Here is a 17359-nt window from a genome sequence, read left to right on the forward strand (position 1 = left end):
AAGTCTTTGCCACTAAACTTTGGGGGTTTGTCTACAGTACTCTTTCCCATGTTGTTACAAAATATAGTAAAGAGGATATTGCCTTTAGATTGTTGGAAGACTAATAATGTAACTGAGAAGAATACTTAGCTCAAAATGTTGCTTGCTGAGTGCACAGAAAATGTAGAGGCACGTAAACTACGCTGTCCTAAAGGCAATATCGCCTGCCACTCCTCTGAGATGCTAGCAGTTGGCGAGTCACCTCCAGGATACAACTACAGTTAGTACCCCTCAATGTAGCATACAATGAGGGTACCCTTAGAGCTTGGCAGAACTTAAAACAGTAGAAAATTTTCAGAAAAACAGAGGGAGAGTAGAAGAGATGTTTCTCTGTGGTGTGTATCAAATGAGCTCAAGACTCCTCCCTTATATAGTGTTTAAGACGTTACAAACGAGAGGAAAAATGCATGCAACCAAACCATGCGTATGACAGAAATACTGGTAATGTTGGGTTAAAAACAGTGTTGCTTTTGTCAGGCTTAGAGCAGTGTGTTGTCAAGAAGCCAAGTGTACGGACAAAACAAATACGTACAGACAAGAAAGCCAGGACAAACATGTGCAGACAAGGAAAGCAAGACAAACACGTACAGACAAGAAAGCCAAGACAAACATGTGCAGACAAAGAAGAAGATTCTTCTACATGTGTGTAAAACACGTACCAAAAGTTTCAGCAAAAATAGGATCTAATGAACCCACACCCACACCCGAACCCGAGCCCGACCCGACCGACCGGCGGACGGCGGCGTGCGTGCGTACGGGAAAGGCAACCTTGCCCTAGTCTAAGCCTTCCCCCACACAAAAGTCTAATGACCCAAGGGCCATGCCCTTATAGCCAATTCTATGGTATTTATGTCTAAAACTCTTTAGATTTTAGTCAATGTGGGACTATTGTTTTATCTATTCAAAAGAAAAAACAATTAATGGGCAATAGGTCTAGGGATCAAAACATAGTCCATGGAAAAATTGGTAATTTTAAAGCGTTTTTTCTAACAATCCCCCACATGAATGATAAAACATATCGACGAAATACGAGAAAACATAATACATCAATATTAGGCTAAGGTGTCCCAGAGATTGAACCTTAACATAGTGAGAGGTTACCGGAACTGCTTGTTGTTTCGGTGAACACAATGTCTTGAACCGTCAACAGTGAGTGCAATTCAGAAATAACAACCACACTTTGATGTCTCAAAGAAAAAGAAAGCTGCCAAGCTCTTGCCGTTGTGCCCGTTTTGGCCGTGGGCTAAATCCCGGACTTAATGAATGTCTCTAGAGAAAAAGCTCAAATTCTCATAGGAAGCGGCCCCACTTCCAACATCCACATAGGTGAGTCCATTAAGAGTGTCCTGCCACACTCCGCTTTAAGCAAAGCCATGGAACTCATTAAGATCTTGACAGATCATCCTAAAACATGCAGGCAGCACTATCATACGGTTACACCATAGGGAGGGACAAAGATAGTGCTCTCTCGACATCACCAAAAATTAGTTATCTCATTGAACCTTGATCTTGGAGCTCCATTCACAAGGTTGAGTGTCCTTCATGGCGATTTATTCTATGAGCTTGAGTCCCATCCCCTTCGATGTGGATCTAACTACCTCTCTAGATAACCCTTTCGTCAAAGGATCTGCAATATTCTCTTTAGACCTTACAAAGTCTATAGAGATGATGCCAGTAGAGAGTAGTTGTTTCACTGTCTTGTGTCTTCTTCGAAGATGTATAGACTTTCCGTTGTATACACTATTCTTTGCGCATCCAATAGCAGCTTGACTGTCACAGTGGATTGCGATCGAAGACACAGGCTTGGGCCAGAGTGGAATTCCACCCAGGAAACCTCGTATCCATTCAGCTTCCTCTCCAGCTTTCTCCAAGGCTATAAACTCAGACTCCATGGTGGATCGGGCTATACATGTCTGTTTGGTAGACTTCCATGACACAGACGCACCACCAAGTGTGAAGATGTACCCACTAGTGGATTTGCACTCATCTGAGTCTGATATCCAGTTAGCATCACAATACCCTTCTAGCACAGCAGGATACTTCCCAAAACTTAAGCAATAGTTTGAAGTTCCTCTCAGGTACCGTAGAACTCTGTAGAGAGCATTCCAGTGATCCTGCCCAGGGTTGCAAGTGTACCTGCTTAATCTACTCACAGTATAGGCAATATCAGGTCTTGTACAGTTCATTAAATACATAAGACTGCCAATAACACGAGAATACTCAAGTTGATAAATACCCTCACCCTTGTTCTTTTTCAATTTGCAATTGGGATCATAAGGAGTAGTTGCAGGTTTAGCATTTTCATGATTAAATCTCTTAAGCACAGTTTCAACATAATGAGATTGACTAAGACTATATCCATCAGACATCTTTCTGATTTTCATCCCTAAGATTACATCAGCAGGGCCTAAGTCTTTCATGTCAAAGTTTTCGTTAAGCATGCTTTTAGTGGTATTAATACTATCAAGGTTACTACCTAATATGAGCATATCATCAACATATAGGCACACAATAACATGAGAATCATCCACAGATTTAATGTAAACACATTTATCAGATTCATTAACCTTGAAGCCATTAGATATCATTACATGATTAAATTTTTCATGCCACTGTTTAGGTGCTTGTTTTAAACCATACAAGATTTTTTCAGTTTGCATACTTTATCTTCAAACCTTTCACAACAAAACCTTCAGGTTGGTCCATATAAATTTCATTCAATTCACCATATAACTAAATGTTGGATATAGAACTAACTAATGTAACTGGAGAAGAGATACTTAGCTCAAACCGATGTTGCTGGAGATGAACAGACAAATGTAGAGGCACGTATACGATACGCTGTCCTAAATGAAATATCGCCTGCTACTCCGCTGAGATGCTATAGCAGTTGGCGAGTCACCTCCAGGATACAACTACTGATAGTACCCCTCAATGTAGCATACAAAGAGAGTACCCTTAGAACTTGGCAGTGTTAGCAAAAGCTAAGAACAGAGAAACTAGAAATAAAAACTTATTTTCTGAAAGCAGAGGGAGCAGAAGAAGAGATGTTTCTCTGTTGTGTATCAAAAGAGCTCATGACTCCTCCCTTAAATAGTGTTTAAGACGTTACAAACGAGAGGAAAATGCATGCAACAAAACCATGCGTATGACAGAAATACTGGTAATGTTTGGTTAAAAACAGTGTTGTTTGTCAGGCTTAGAGCAGTGTGTTGGTTAAAAACAGTGTTGCCAAAACAAATACGTACATACAAGAAAGCCAGGACAAACATGTGCAGACAAGGAAGGCAAGACAAACACGTACAGACAAGAAAGCCAAGACAAACATGTGCAGACAAAGAAGAAGATTCTTGTACATGTGTGTAAAACACGTACCAAAAGTTTTAGCAAAAAGATAGGATCTAATGAACCCACACCCACACCCGAACCCGAGCCGGAGCCCGAGACCGACCCGACAGCGGCGTGCGTGCTTCTGTCCGAAGCACCACGCGTACGGGAAAGGCAACCTTGCCCTAGTCTAGGCCTTCCCCCCTCACACAAAGTCTAATGACCCAAGGGCCATGCCCTTTTAGCCAATTCTATGGTATTTAAGTCTAAAACTCTTTAGATTTTAGTCTATGTGGGACTATTGTTTTATCTATTCAAATGAAAAAACAAGTAGTGGGCAATAGGTATAGAGATCAAAACATAGTCCATGCAAATTTGGTATAACAAGCCGTTTTTTCTAAAATCCCCCTCGTGAATGATAAAACATATCGACGAAATTCGAGAAAACATAATACATCAATATTATGCTAAGGTGTCCCAGAGATTGAACCTTAACTTAGTGAGAGGTTACCGGAACTGCTTGTTGTTACGGTGAACACAATGTCTTGAACCGCCAACAGTAAGTACAATTCAAATAACAACCACACTTTGATGTCTCAAAGAAAAAGAAAGCTGCCAAGCTCTTGCCGTTGTGCCCGTTTTGGACGTGGGCTAAATCCCGGACTTAATGAATGTCTCTGGAGAAAAAGCTCAAATTCTCATAGGAAGCGGCCCCACTTCCAACATCCACATAGGTGAGTCCATTAAGAGTGTCCTGCCACACTCCGCTTTAAGCAAAGTCATGGAACTCATTAAAATCTTGACATATCATCCTAAAACATGCAGGTAGCACTATCATACGGTTACACCATAGGGAGGGACAAAGATAGTTCTCTCTTGACATCAAAAAATTAGTTATCTCATGAACCTTATTCTTGGAGCTCCATTCACAAGGTTGAGTGTCCTTCATGGCGATTTATTCTATGAGCTTGAGTCACATCCCCTTCGATGTGGATCTAACTACCTCTCTAGATAACCCTTTCATCAAAGGATCTGCAATATTCTCTTTAGACCTCACAAACTCTATAGAGATGATACCAGTAGAGAGTATTTGTTTCACTGTCTTGTGTCTTCTTTGAAGATGTATAGATTTTCCGTTGTATACACTATTCTTTGCGTATCCAATAGCAGCTTGACTGTCACAGTGGATTGCTATCGAAGACACAGGCTTGGGCCAGAGTGGAATTCCTCCCAGGAAACCTCGTATCCATTCAGCTTCCTCCCCAGCTTTCTCCAAGGCTATAAACTCAGACTCCATGGTGGATCGAGCAATACATGTCTGTTTGGAAGACTTCCATGACACAGACGCACCACCAAGTGTAAAGATGTACCCACTAGTGGATTTGCACTCATCTGAGTCTGATATCCAGTTAGCATCACAGTACCCTTCTAGCACAGCAGGATACTTCCTAAAACTTAAGCAATTTTGAAGTTCCTCTCAGGTACCTTAGAACTCTGTAGAGAGCATTCCAGTGATCCTGCTCAGGGTTGCAAGTGTACCTGCTTAATCTACTCACAGTGTAGGTAATATCACGTCTTGTACAGTTCAAATACATAAGACTGCCAATAACACGAGAATACTCAAGTTGATAAATACCCTCACCCTTGTTCTTTTCAATTTACAATTGGTATCATAAGGAGTAGTTGCAGGTTTAGCATTTTCATGATTAAATCTCTTAAGAACAGTTTCAACATAATGAGATTGACTAAGGCTATATCATCGACATCTTTCTGATTTTCATCCCTAAGATTACATCAGCAGGGCCTAAGTCTTTCATGTCAAAGTTTTCGTTAAGCATGATTTTAGTGGTATTAATACTATCAAGGTTACTACCTAATATGAGCATATCATCAACATATAGGCACACAATAACATGAGAATCATCCACAGATTTAATGTAAAAACATTTATCAGATTCATTAACCTTGAAGCCATTAGATATCATTACATGATTAAATTTTTCATGCCACTGTTTAGGTGCTTGTTTTAAACCATACAAAGATTTTTTCAGTTTGCATACTTTATCTTCATAACCTTTCACAACAAAACCTTCAGGTTGGTCCATATAAATTTCTTCATTCAATTCACCATATAATTAATAATGTTGGACATAGAACTAATAATGTAACTGAGAAGAAGATACTCAGCTCAAACCGATGTTGCTGGAGATGCACAGAAAATGTAGAGGAACGTATACGATACGCTGTCCTAAAGGAAATATCGCCTGCTACTCTCGCTGAGATGCTATAGCAGTTGGCGAGTCACCTCCAGGATACAACTACTGATAGTACCCCTCAATGTAGCATACAAAGAGAGTACCCTTAGAACTTGGCAGTGTTAGCAAAAGCTAAAAACAGAGAAACTAGAAATAAAAACTTATTTTCTGAAAGCAGAGGGAGAGCAGAAGAAGAGATGTTTCTCTGTTGTGTATCAAAAGAGCTCAAGACTCCTCCCTTAAATAGTTTTTAAGACGTTACAAACGAGAGGAAAAATGCATGAAACAAAACCATGCGTATGACAGAAATACTGGTAATGTTTGGTTAAAAACAGTGTTGCTTTTGTCAGGCTTAGAGCAGTGTGTTGGTTAAAAACAGTGTTGCCAAAACAAATACGTACAGACAAGAAAGCCAGGACAAACATGTGCAGACAAGGAAGGAAAGACAAACACGTACAGACAAGAAAGCCAAGACAAACATGTGCAGACAAAGAAGAAGATTCTTCTACATGTGTGTAAAACACGTACCAAAAGTTTTAGCAAAAATATAGGATCTAATGAACCCACACCCACACCCGAGCCCGAGCCCGACCCGACCCGACCCGACGGCGGCGTGCGTGCGTACGGGAAAGGCAAACTTTCCCTAGTCTAGGCCTTCCCCCCTCACACAAAAGTCTAATGACCCAAGGGCCATGCCCTTTTAGCTAATTCTATGGTATTTAAGTCTAAAACTCTTTAGATTTTAGTCTATGTGGGACTATTGTTTTATCTATTCAAATGAAAAAACAAGTAGTGGGCAATAGGTCTAGAGATAAAAACATAGTCCATGCAAATTTGGTATAACAAAGTCGTATTTTCTAAAAATCCCCCACATGAATGATAAAACATATCGACGAAATTCGAGAAAACATAATACATCAATATTAGGATAAGGTGTCCCAGAGATTGAACCTTAACTTAGTGAGAGGTTACCGGAACTGCTTGTTGTTACGGTGAACACAATGTCTTGAACCGCCAACAGTAAGTGCAATTCAGAAAAAACAACCACACTTTGATGTCTCAAAGAAAAAGAAAGCTACCAAGCTCTTGCCGTTGTGCCCGTTTTGCCCGTGGGCTAAATCCCGGACTTAAGGAATGTCTCTAGAGAAAAAGCTCAAATTCTCATAGGAAGCGGCCCCACTTCCAACATCCACATAGGTGAGTCCATTAAGAGTGTCCTGCCACACTCCGCTTTAAGCAAAGTCATGGAAATCATTAAGATCTTGACAGATTATCCTAAAACATGCAGGTAGCACTATCATACGGTTACACCATAGGGAGGGACAAATATAGTGCTCTCTTGACATCACCAAAAATTAGTTATCTCATTGAACCTTATTCTTGGAGCTCCATTCACAAGGTTGAGTGTCCTTCATGGCGATTTATTCTATGAGCTTGAGTCCCATCCCCTTCGATGTGGATCTAACTACCTCTCTAGATAACCCTTTCGTCAAAGGATCTGCAATATTCTCTTTAGACCTCACAAAGTATATAGAGATGATACCAGTAGAGAGTAGTTGTTTCACTGTCTTTTGTCTTCTTTGAAGATGTATAGATTTTTGTTGTATACACTATTCTTTGCACATCCAATAGCAGCTTGACTGTCACAGTGGATTGCGATCGAAGACACAGGCTTGGGCCAGAGTGGAATTCCTCCCAGGAAACCTCGTATCCATTCATCTTCCTCCCTAGCTTTCTCCAAGGCTATAAACTCAGACTCCATGGTGGATCGAGCAATACATGTCTGTTTGGAAGACTTCCATGACACAGACGCACCACCAAGTGTGAATATGTACCGACTAGTGGATTTGCACTCATCTGAGTCTGATATCCAGTTAGCATCAGAGTACCCTTCTAGCACAGCAGGATACTTCCCAAAACTTAAGCAATAGTTTGAAGTTCCTCTCAGGTACCTTAGAACTCTGTAGAGAGCATTCCAGTGATCCTGCCCAGGGTTGCAAGTGTACCTGCTTAATCTACTCACAGTGTAGGTAATATCACGTCTTGTACAGTTCATTAAATACATAAGACTGCCAATAACACGAGAATACTCAAGTTGATAAATACCCTCACCCTTGTTCTTTTCCAATTTACAATTGGTATCATAAGGAGTAGTTGCAGGTTTAGTATTTTCATGATTAAATCTCTTAAGAACAGTTTCAACATAATGAGATTGACTAAGGCTATATCCATCAGACATCTTTCTGACTTTCATCCCTAAGATTACATCAGCAGGGCCTAAGTCTTCCATGTCAAAGTTTTCGTTAAGCATGCTTTTAGTGGTATTAATACTATCAAGGTTACTACCTAATATGAGCATATCATCAACATATAGGCACACAATAACATGAGAATCATCCACAGATTTAATGTAAACACATTTATCAGATCCATTAACCTTGAAGCCATTAGATATCATTACATGATTAAATTTTTCATGCCACTGTTTAGGTGCTTGTTTTAAACCATACAAATATTTTTTCAGTTTGCATACTTTATCTTCATAACCTTTCACAACAAAACCTTCAGGTTGGTCCATATAAATTTATTCATTCAATTCACCATATAACTAATAATGTTGGATATAGAACTAATAATGTAACTGAGAAGAAGATACTTAGCTCAAACCGATGTTGCTGGAGATGAACAGAAAATGTAGAGGCACGTATACGATACGCTGTCCTAAATGAAATATCGCCTGCTACTCCGCTGAGATGCTATAGCAGTTGGCGAGTCACCTCCAGGATACAACTACTGATAGTACCCCTCAATGTAGCATACAAAGAGAGTACCCTTAGAACTTGGCAGTGTTAGCAAAAGCTAAGAACAGAGAAACTAGAAATAAAAACTTATTTTCTGAAAGCAGAGGGAGAGCAGAAGAAGAGATGTTTCTCTGTTGTGTATCAAAAGAGCTCATGACTCCTCCCTTAAATAGTGTTTAAGACGTTACAAACGAGAGGAAAAATGCATGCAACAAAACCATGCGTATGACAGAAATACTGGTAATGTTTGGTTAAAAACAGTGTTGCTTTTGTCAGGCTTAGAGCAGTGTGTTGGTTAAAAACAGTGTTGCCAAAACAAATACGTACATACAAGAAAGCCAGGACAAACATGTGCAGACAAGGAAGGCAAGACAAACACGTACAGACAAGAAAGCCAAGACAAACATGTGCAGACAAAGAAGAAGATTCTTGTACATGTGTGTAAAACACGTACCAAAAGTTTTAGCAAAAAGATAGGATCTAATGAACCCACACCCACACCCGAACCCGAGCCGGAGCCCGAGACCGACCCGACAGCGGCGTGCGTGCTTCTGTCCGAAGCACCACGCGTACGGGAAAGGCAACCTTGCCCTAGTCTAGGCCTTCCCCCCTCACACAAAAGTCTAATGACCCAAGGGCCATGCCCTTTTAGCCAATTCTATGGTATTTAAGTCTAAAACTCTTTAGATTTTAGTCTATGTGGGACTATTGTTTTATCTATTCAAATGAAAAAACAAGTAGTGGGCAATAGGTATAGAGATCAAAACATAGTCCATGCAAATTTGGTATAACAAAGCCGTTTTTTCTAAAATCCCCCTCGTGAATGATAAAACATATCGACGAAATTCGAGAAAACATAATACATCAATATTATGCTAAGGTGTCCCAGAGATTGAACCTTAACTTAGTGAGAGGTTACCGGAACTGCTTGTTGTTACGGTGAACACAATGTCTTGAACCGCCAACAGTAAGTACAATTCAGAAATAACAACCACACTTTGATGTCTCAAAGAAAAAGAAAGCTGCCAAGCTCTTGCCGTTGTGCCCGTTTTGGACGTGGGCTAAATCCCGGACTTAATGAATGTCTCTGGAGAAAAAGCTCAAATTCTCATAGGAAGCGGCCCCACTTCCAACATCCACATAGGTGAGTCCATTAAGAGTGTCCTGCCACACTCCGCTTTAAGCAAAGTCATGGAACTCATTAAAATCTTGACATATCATCCTAAAACATGCAGGTAGCACTATCATACGGTTACACCATAGGGAGGGACAAAGATAGTTCTCTCTTGACATCACAAAAAATTAGTTATCTCATTGAACCTTATTCTTGGAGCTCCATTCACAAGGTTGAGTGTCCTTCATGGCGATTTATTCTATGAGCTTGAGTCACATCCCCTTCGATGTGGATCTAACTACCTCTCTAGATAACCCTTTCATCAAAGGATCTGCAATATTCTCTTTAGACCTCACAAACTCTATAGAGATGATACCAGTAGAGAGTATTTGTTTCACTGTCTTGTGTCTTCTTTGAAGATGTATAGATTTTCCGTTGTATACACTATTCTTTGCGTATCCAATAGCAGCTTGACTGTCACAGTGGATTGCTATCGAAGACACAGGCTTGGGCCAGAGTGGAATTCCTCCCAGGAAACCTCGTATCCATTCAGCTTCCTCCCCAGCTTTCTCCAAGGCTATAAACTCAGACTCCATGGTGGATCGAGCAATACATGTCTGTTTGGAAGACTTCCATGACACAGACGCACCACCAAGTGTAAAGATGTACCCACTAGTGGATTTGCACTCATCTGAGTCTGATATCCAGTTAGCATCACAGTACCCTTCTAGCACAGCAGGATACTTCCTAAAACTTAAGCAATAGTTTGAAGTTCCTCTCAGGTACCTTAGAACTCTGTAGAGAGCATTCCAGTGATCCTGCTCAGGGTTGCAAGTGTACCTGCTTAATCTACTCACAGTGTAGGTAATATCACGTCTTGTACAGTTCATTAAATACATAAGACTGCCAATAACACGAGAATACTCAAGTTGATAAATACCCTCACCCTTGTTCTTTTTCAATTTACAATTGGTATCATAAGGAGTAGTTGCAGGTTTAGCATTTTCATGATTAAATCTCTTAAGAACAGTTTCAACATAATGAGATTGACTAAGGCTATATCCATCAGACATCTTTCTGATTTTCATCCCTAAGATTACATCAGCAGGGCCTAAGTCTTTCATGTCAAAGTTTTCGTTAAGCATGATTTTAGTGGTATTAATACTATCAAGGTTACTACCTAATATGAGCATATCATCAACATATAGGCACACAATAACATGAGAATCATCCACAGATTTAATGTAAAAACATTTATCAGATTCATTAACCTTGAAGCCATTAGATATCATTACATGATTAAATTTTTCATGCCACTGTTTAGGTGCTTGTTTTAAACCATACAAAGATTTTTTCAGTTTGCATACTTTATCTTCATAACCTTTCACAACAAAACCTTCAGGTTGGTCCATATAAATTTCTTCATTCAATTCACCATATAATTAATAATGTTGGACATAGAACTAATAATGTAACTGAGAAGAAGATACTCAGCTCAAACCGATGTTGCTGGAGATGCACAGAAAATGTAGAGGAACGTATACGATACGCTGTCCTAAAGGAAATATCGCCTGCTACTCCGCTGAGATGCTATAGAAGTTGGCGAGTCACCTCCAGGATACAACTACTGATAGTACCCCTCAATGTAGCATACAAAGAGAGTACCCTTAGAACTTGGCAGTGTTAGCAAAAGCTAAAAACAGAGAAACTAGAAATAAAAACTTATTTTCTGAAAGCAGAGGGAGAGCAGAAGAAGAGATATTTCTCTGTTGTGCATCAAAAGAGCTCAAGACTTCTCCCTTAAATAGTGTTTAAGACGTTACAAACGAGAGGAAAAATGCATGCAACAAAACCATGCGTATGACAGAAATACTGGTAATGTTTGGTTAAAAACAGTGTTGCTTTTTTCAGGCTTAGAGCAGTGTGTTGGTTAAAAACAGTGTTGCCAAAACAAATACGTACAGACAAGAAAGCCAGGACAAACATGTGCAGACAAGGAAGGCAAGACAAACACGTACAGACAAGAAAGCCAAGACAAACATGTGCAGACAAAGAAGAAGATTCTTCTACATGTGTGTAAAACACGTACCAAAAGTTTTAGCAAAAAGATAGGATCTAATGAACCCAGAACCACACCCACACCCGAACCCGAACCCGAGCCCGACCCGACCCGACGGCGGCGTGCATGCTTCTGTGCGAAGCACCGCGCGTACGGGAAAGGCAACCTTTCCCTAGTCTAGGCCTTCCCCCCTCACACAAAAGTCTAATGACCCAAGGGCCATGCCCTTTTAGCCAATTCTATGGTATTTAAGTCTAAAACTCTTTAGATTTTATTCTATGTGGGACTATTGTTTTATCTATTCAAATGAAAAAACAAGTAGTGGGCAATAGGTCTAGAGATCAAAACATAGTCCATGCAAATTTGGTATAACAAAGCCGTTTTTTCTAACAATCCCCCACATGAATGATAAAACATATCGACGAAATTCGAGAAAACGTAATACATCAATATAAGGCTAAGTTGTCTCAGAGATTGAACCTTAACTTAGTGAGAGGTTACCGGAACTGCTTGTTGTTACGGTGAACACAATGTCTTGAAACGCCAACAGTAAGTGCAATTCAGAAATAACAACCACACTTTGATGTCTCAAAGAAAAAGAAAGCTGCCAAGCTCTTGCCGTTGTGCCCGTTTTGGCCGTGGTCTAAATCCCGGACTTAATGAATGTCTCTAGAGAAAAAGCTCAAATTCTCATAGGAAGCGGCCCCACTTCCAACATCCACATAGGTGAGTCCATTAAGAGTGTCCTGCCACACTCCGCTTTAAGCAAAGTCATGGAACTCATTAAGATCTTGACAGATCATCCTAAAACATGCAGGTAGCACTATCATACGGTTACACCATAGGGAGGGACAAAGATAGTTCTCTCTTGACATCACCAAAAATTAGTTATCTCATTGAACCTTATTCTTGGAGCTCCATTCACAAGGTTGAGTGTCCTTCATGGCGATTTATTCTATGAGCTTGAGTCTCATCCCCTTCGATGTGGATCTAACTACCTCTCTAGATAACCATTTCGTCAAAGGATCTGCAATATTCTCTTTAGACCTCACAAAGTCTATAGAGATGATACCAGTAGAGAGTATTTGTTTCACTGTCTTGTGTCTTCTTTGAAGATTTATAGATTTTCCGTTGTATACACTATTCTTTGTGTATCCAATAGCAGCTTGACTGTCACAGTGGATTGCGAACGAAGACACAGGCTTGGGCCAGAGTGGAATTCCTCCCAGGAAACCTCGTATCCATTCAGCTTCCTCCCCAGCTTTCTCCAAGGCTATAAACTCAGACTCCATGGTGGATCAAGCAATACATGTCTGTTTGGAATACTTCCATGACACAGACGCACCACCAAGTGTAAAGATGTACCCACTAGTGGATTTGCACTCATCTGAGTCTGATATCCATTTAGCATCACAGTACCCTTCTAGCACAACAGGATACTTCCTAAAACTTAAGGAATAGTTTGAAGTTCCTCTCAGGTACCTTAGAACTCTGTAGAGAGCATTCCAGTGATCCTTCCCAGGGTTGCAAGTGTACCTGCTTAATCTACTCACAGTGTAGGCAATATCAGGTCTTGTAGAGTTCATTAAATACATAAGACTGCCAATAACACGAGAATACTCAAGTTGATAAATACCCTCACCCTTGTTCTTTTTCAATTTACAATTGGGATCATAAGGAGTAGTTGCAGGTTTAGCATTTTCATGATTAAATCTCTTAAGAACAGTTTCAACATAATGAGATTGACTAAGGCTATATCCATCAGACATCTTTCTGATTTTCATCCCTAAGATTACATCAGCAGGGCCTAAGTCTTTCATGTCAAAGTTTTCTTTAAGCATGCTTTTAGTGGTATTAATACTATCAAGGTTACTACCTAATATGAGCATATCATCAACATATAGGCACACAATAACATGAGAATCATCCACAGATTTAATGTAAACACATTTATCAGATCCATTAACCTTGAAGCCATTAGATATCATTACATGATTAAATTTTTCATGTCACTGTTAGGTGCTTGTTTTAAACCATACAAAGATTTTTTCAGTTTGCATACTTTATCTTCATAACCTTTCACAACAAAACCTTCAGGTTGGTCCATATAAATTTCTTCATTCAATTCACCATATAACTAATAATGTTGGACATAGAACTAATAATGTAACTGAGAAGAAGATACTTAGCTCAAACCGATGTTGCTGGAGATGCACAGAAAATGTAGAGGCACGTATACGATACGCTGTCCTAAAGGCAATATCGCCTGCTACTCCGCTGAGATGCTATAGCAGTTGGCGAGTCACCTCCAGGATACAACTACTGATAGTACCCCTCAATGTAGCATACAAAGAGAGTACCCTTAGAACTTGGCAGTGTTAGCAAAAGCTAAAAACAGAGAAACTAGAAATAAAAAATTATTTTCTGAAAGCAGAGGGAGAGCATAAGAAGAGATGTTTCTCTTTTGTGTATCAAAAGAGCTCAAGACTCCTCCCTTAAATAGTGTTTAAGACGTTACAAACGAGAGGAAAAATACATGCAACAAAACCATGCGTATGACAGAAATACTGGTAATGTTTGACAAACATGTGCAGACAAAGAAGAAGATTCTTCTAATGAGAGGATCTAATGAACCCACACCCACACCCGAGCCGACCCGACGGCGGCGTGCTTCCGTGCGAAGCACCGCGCGTACGGGAAAGGCAACCTTTCCCTAGTCTAGGCCTTCCCCCCTCACACAAAAGTCTAATGACCCAAGGGCCATGCCCTTTTAGCCAATTATATGGTATTTAAGTCTAAAACTCTTTAGATTTTAGTCTATGTGGGACTATTGTTTTATCTATTCAAATAAAAAAACAAGTAGTGGGCAATAGGTCTAGAGATCAAAACATAGTCATGCAAATTTGGTATAACAAAGCCGTTTTTTCTAACATTGCACACATGTGATAACAACTTAGCCAACTGAACAGGGCAATATGTACGGTCTATTGTCTAGTTGAGCACCTAAGGAAAGCTAACCTGTACAGTTAAGCTATGGCGTGTTGGAATGCCTTAAGAAATTAGAAACTAAAATTCAGAGTCGCAGACTTTTAGAGCACCTAAACTTACATTATGAGCTTAAACTATACTTGCAGGTATGTCTCCTTCTCAACACTATCTAATCCATACTTATTTATGAATCCTGCGGTGTATGATATAATTGGAAACATCCGAGACCTGATCTAAGTTCCAGAAGTTCAATCACCATATTTTGGCAAGTATTGCTCATCTGCAGCAGTGATATTCAGCTAATGTTTTCTATTAGTTTCCGAAGAGCTGCATCCATATCCGCTGGAAAAAATTGTCAAAAATGAACATGATATATGTTTTTCTGCTATTGGGACTTCCGATATTTTTTTAATAGGAAATCTCCTTTATATTTGCACCCGCAACAAAAAAAAAATTTACAAGTGCATAAAATAAATTTTCCAAGCCACCCCCAGTCTACAATCCTGGTTCCGCCACTGAGCTTTACATCTCCTAGTTTCCTAGTCTGCACTTAAATCCTTAACCTGCTTCTATTTTACTTGCTGCATAAGAAATGGTAACAGCAACGCCAGCAGCCGTTAGCTTGCGTTATTAAGCACCTGATGATATAAAGGTTATTCAGATTTTGTATGTTGGAAACTGTGCTTGCTGTGTCTAATTCAGTAAAGAGGTGGAACTGTAGTTTCTTCTTTGTGATATTTGTATAGTTATGAATTCTTATCATTATAAATGTTGTTGCTTCAGAAAAGAAAATTAGACATTTTATGTATCGTTTACAGAAACTATACCAGAATAACAATAATAAAGTGGTCGATAAATGGTTTTGGATAATGATGCTTTCCAGTGGGAACAGGTTCTGCAGTTATACACTATTCTTACAAGGATTCTTCAACTTGGGGATATTGAGAATGAGAAGCTGCAAGAAGAGCAGCTCCGATTCCAGAGCCATCATTTGCATGCTCAATAACAACGGTGCGGGCAACTTCATCTCCCAGTAACTCACGGAGGGTACTCTGCAAGCAGGACCTGAATTCGGTGTAATGCTCAAATAATCCTCCATCCACAGCTATAACAGTCCTCCGTTTCTCCCCCTCCTTCACTGTGTCTTTTCCCATCTTTTTCAAAATACCTAAAATCCCTGCGGCAGAAAGACGGGCACCTCGTGTGGCAACAATGTTGCAGAGATCTACGACAACTCTTCTTGTTTCAAGGGAAGTATCAGATATCCCAAAGATGTCCTTCAGTTTGCTTTCAACCACTCTCAAACCTGCGGATGTGTCATGATGCATGGCAGACTTTTCAGGAGTCCTCAAAGTGAATGGAGTCTTAAGTTTTGGTGGAACAATATCACCAAAGAATCCAGCCTCTTCAGCCATTTTGCAGAGGACTCGGCGCACAATATCTCCCAAATACATCCCAGAAGTAATCTTCTCGAAAATCTTCTCACCAATTAAGACTGTCCTGGTCCAAAGCCTGATCATATTCAGTCACAGGAAGGTGCAATGACCGGAAGTTACCCCACTCCATGTTGATTACCAATTCTCCTGATTTGTGTGCACGCTCTACGTATGCTGCGTTTGTACCAGTTCCTAAAATAACTGCAGCCGCAACATCATTGTTCAAGTATTTGCCTCCAGCTAATGTGCCAATTGTATCGTTCACCAGAACCGCAACACGCATATCTATGCCCTGTCTGTCTAAGGCTGTATTTAGTTCTACCACCACATCTTTACCAACCGCATCATCGATGGAAAAACCCTTTGTCCACCTGATAAGAGTTCCAGACGCGATTGATAACTGCTTTACAGGGAATGAAAAAGTAAAACCCAATTCCCTCTGACTACCAGGAGGCAGGAAGAAACCTTCTCCTTCTGTAGCTATAAATCTTGCGAGTTCTTTCGCGATAAAATCAAACAGTTCGCTCGAAGTTGCAGATGTCATCAACTCAGGAGGAATTGAGACTTCAGTAAATTCTTGTTTAACTACACGCCCGTCTCTTCCACCCAACTGCACACGCAACACACGGAAGTTTGTGCCGCCGAGATCTAAAGCATAAAATAGTCCATGTTCATCACCAGTAGGGAGATTATGAACATAGCTATTAAGCATCTTAAGCATACTACCACCACCTTCAGAAGCAGCAAGACCAGCATGCATCTCAGCAGTCATAGCATCAGCAACTTGTCTAAGTTTCCCAATTGGCGTCGCACAGTTTTCTTCAAATTCTTTTAATATAGACTTAGCTTTATTCCGTCTACCTGAACTTTTCATCCTATGTTTTTCAATTAATGCAGCTGCAACACATAATGCTGCACGAATATATTTTTGAGTATCACAAACACGCTTCATCTTATGATCTTTTTCTTTGAAGAATCTAAGAAAAGTATCTCTAACTTTATTAGCAGGCTCGATTACTCCTCCTGGCATCGATCTTTTTGTTTTCTCTACAAATAAAAATTTATATTCACAACAACACAAGACAACACAAGAAAAGAGTATATACGTACTCTTAAAAGAAAGAAGAACGTAGTTGTATGTAATATGAAAGGTGTGGTTCTGTATTTATAGATGTTCAATGGCTAGGATCTGGAAACCTTTCCAAAGGTGTAGTTGTGTATTTAAAGGGAAAAGCTATTCCTAATATGGGTACCAAATTGAAAGACGGTTGTTGCTGGATTAGGCAAGTAGGTTAAGGAGCAACATGAGAATTCTAATTAATGTGCATCTATCCAACTCT

The 17359-nt window shown here is 39.9% G+C and overlaps 1 pseudogene; it reads right to left on the reverse strand.

Moving 5' to 3' along the window:
* Window positions 1–15497: 15497 nt before the first annotated feature.
* LOC113337393 lies at window positions 15498–16908 on the reverse strand (annotated as a pseudogene).
* Window positions 16909–17359: the final 451 nt, after the last annotated feature.

This window comes from Papaver somniferum, unplaced genomic scaffold (genome assembly GCF_003573695.1).
Source record: "Papaver somniferum cultivar HN1 unplaced genomic scaffold, ASM357369v1 unplaced-scaffold_16, whole genome shotgun sequence".
Classification (NCBI taxonomy): Eukaryota; Viridiplantae; Streptophyta; class Magnoliopsida; order Ranunculales; family Papaveraceae; genus Papaver; species Papaver somniferum.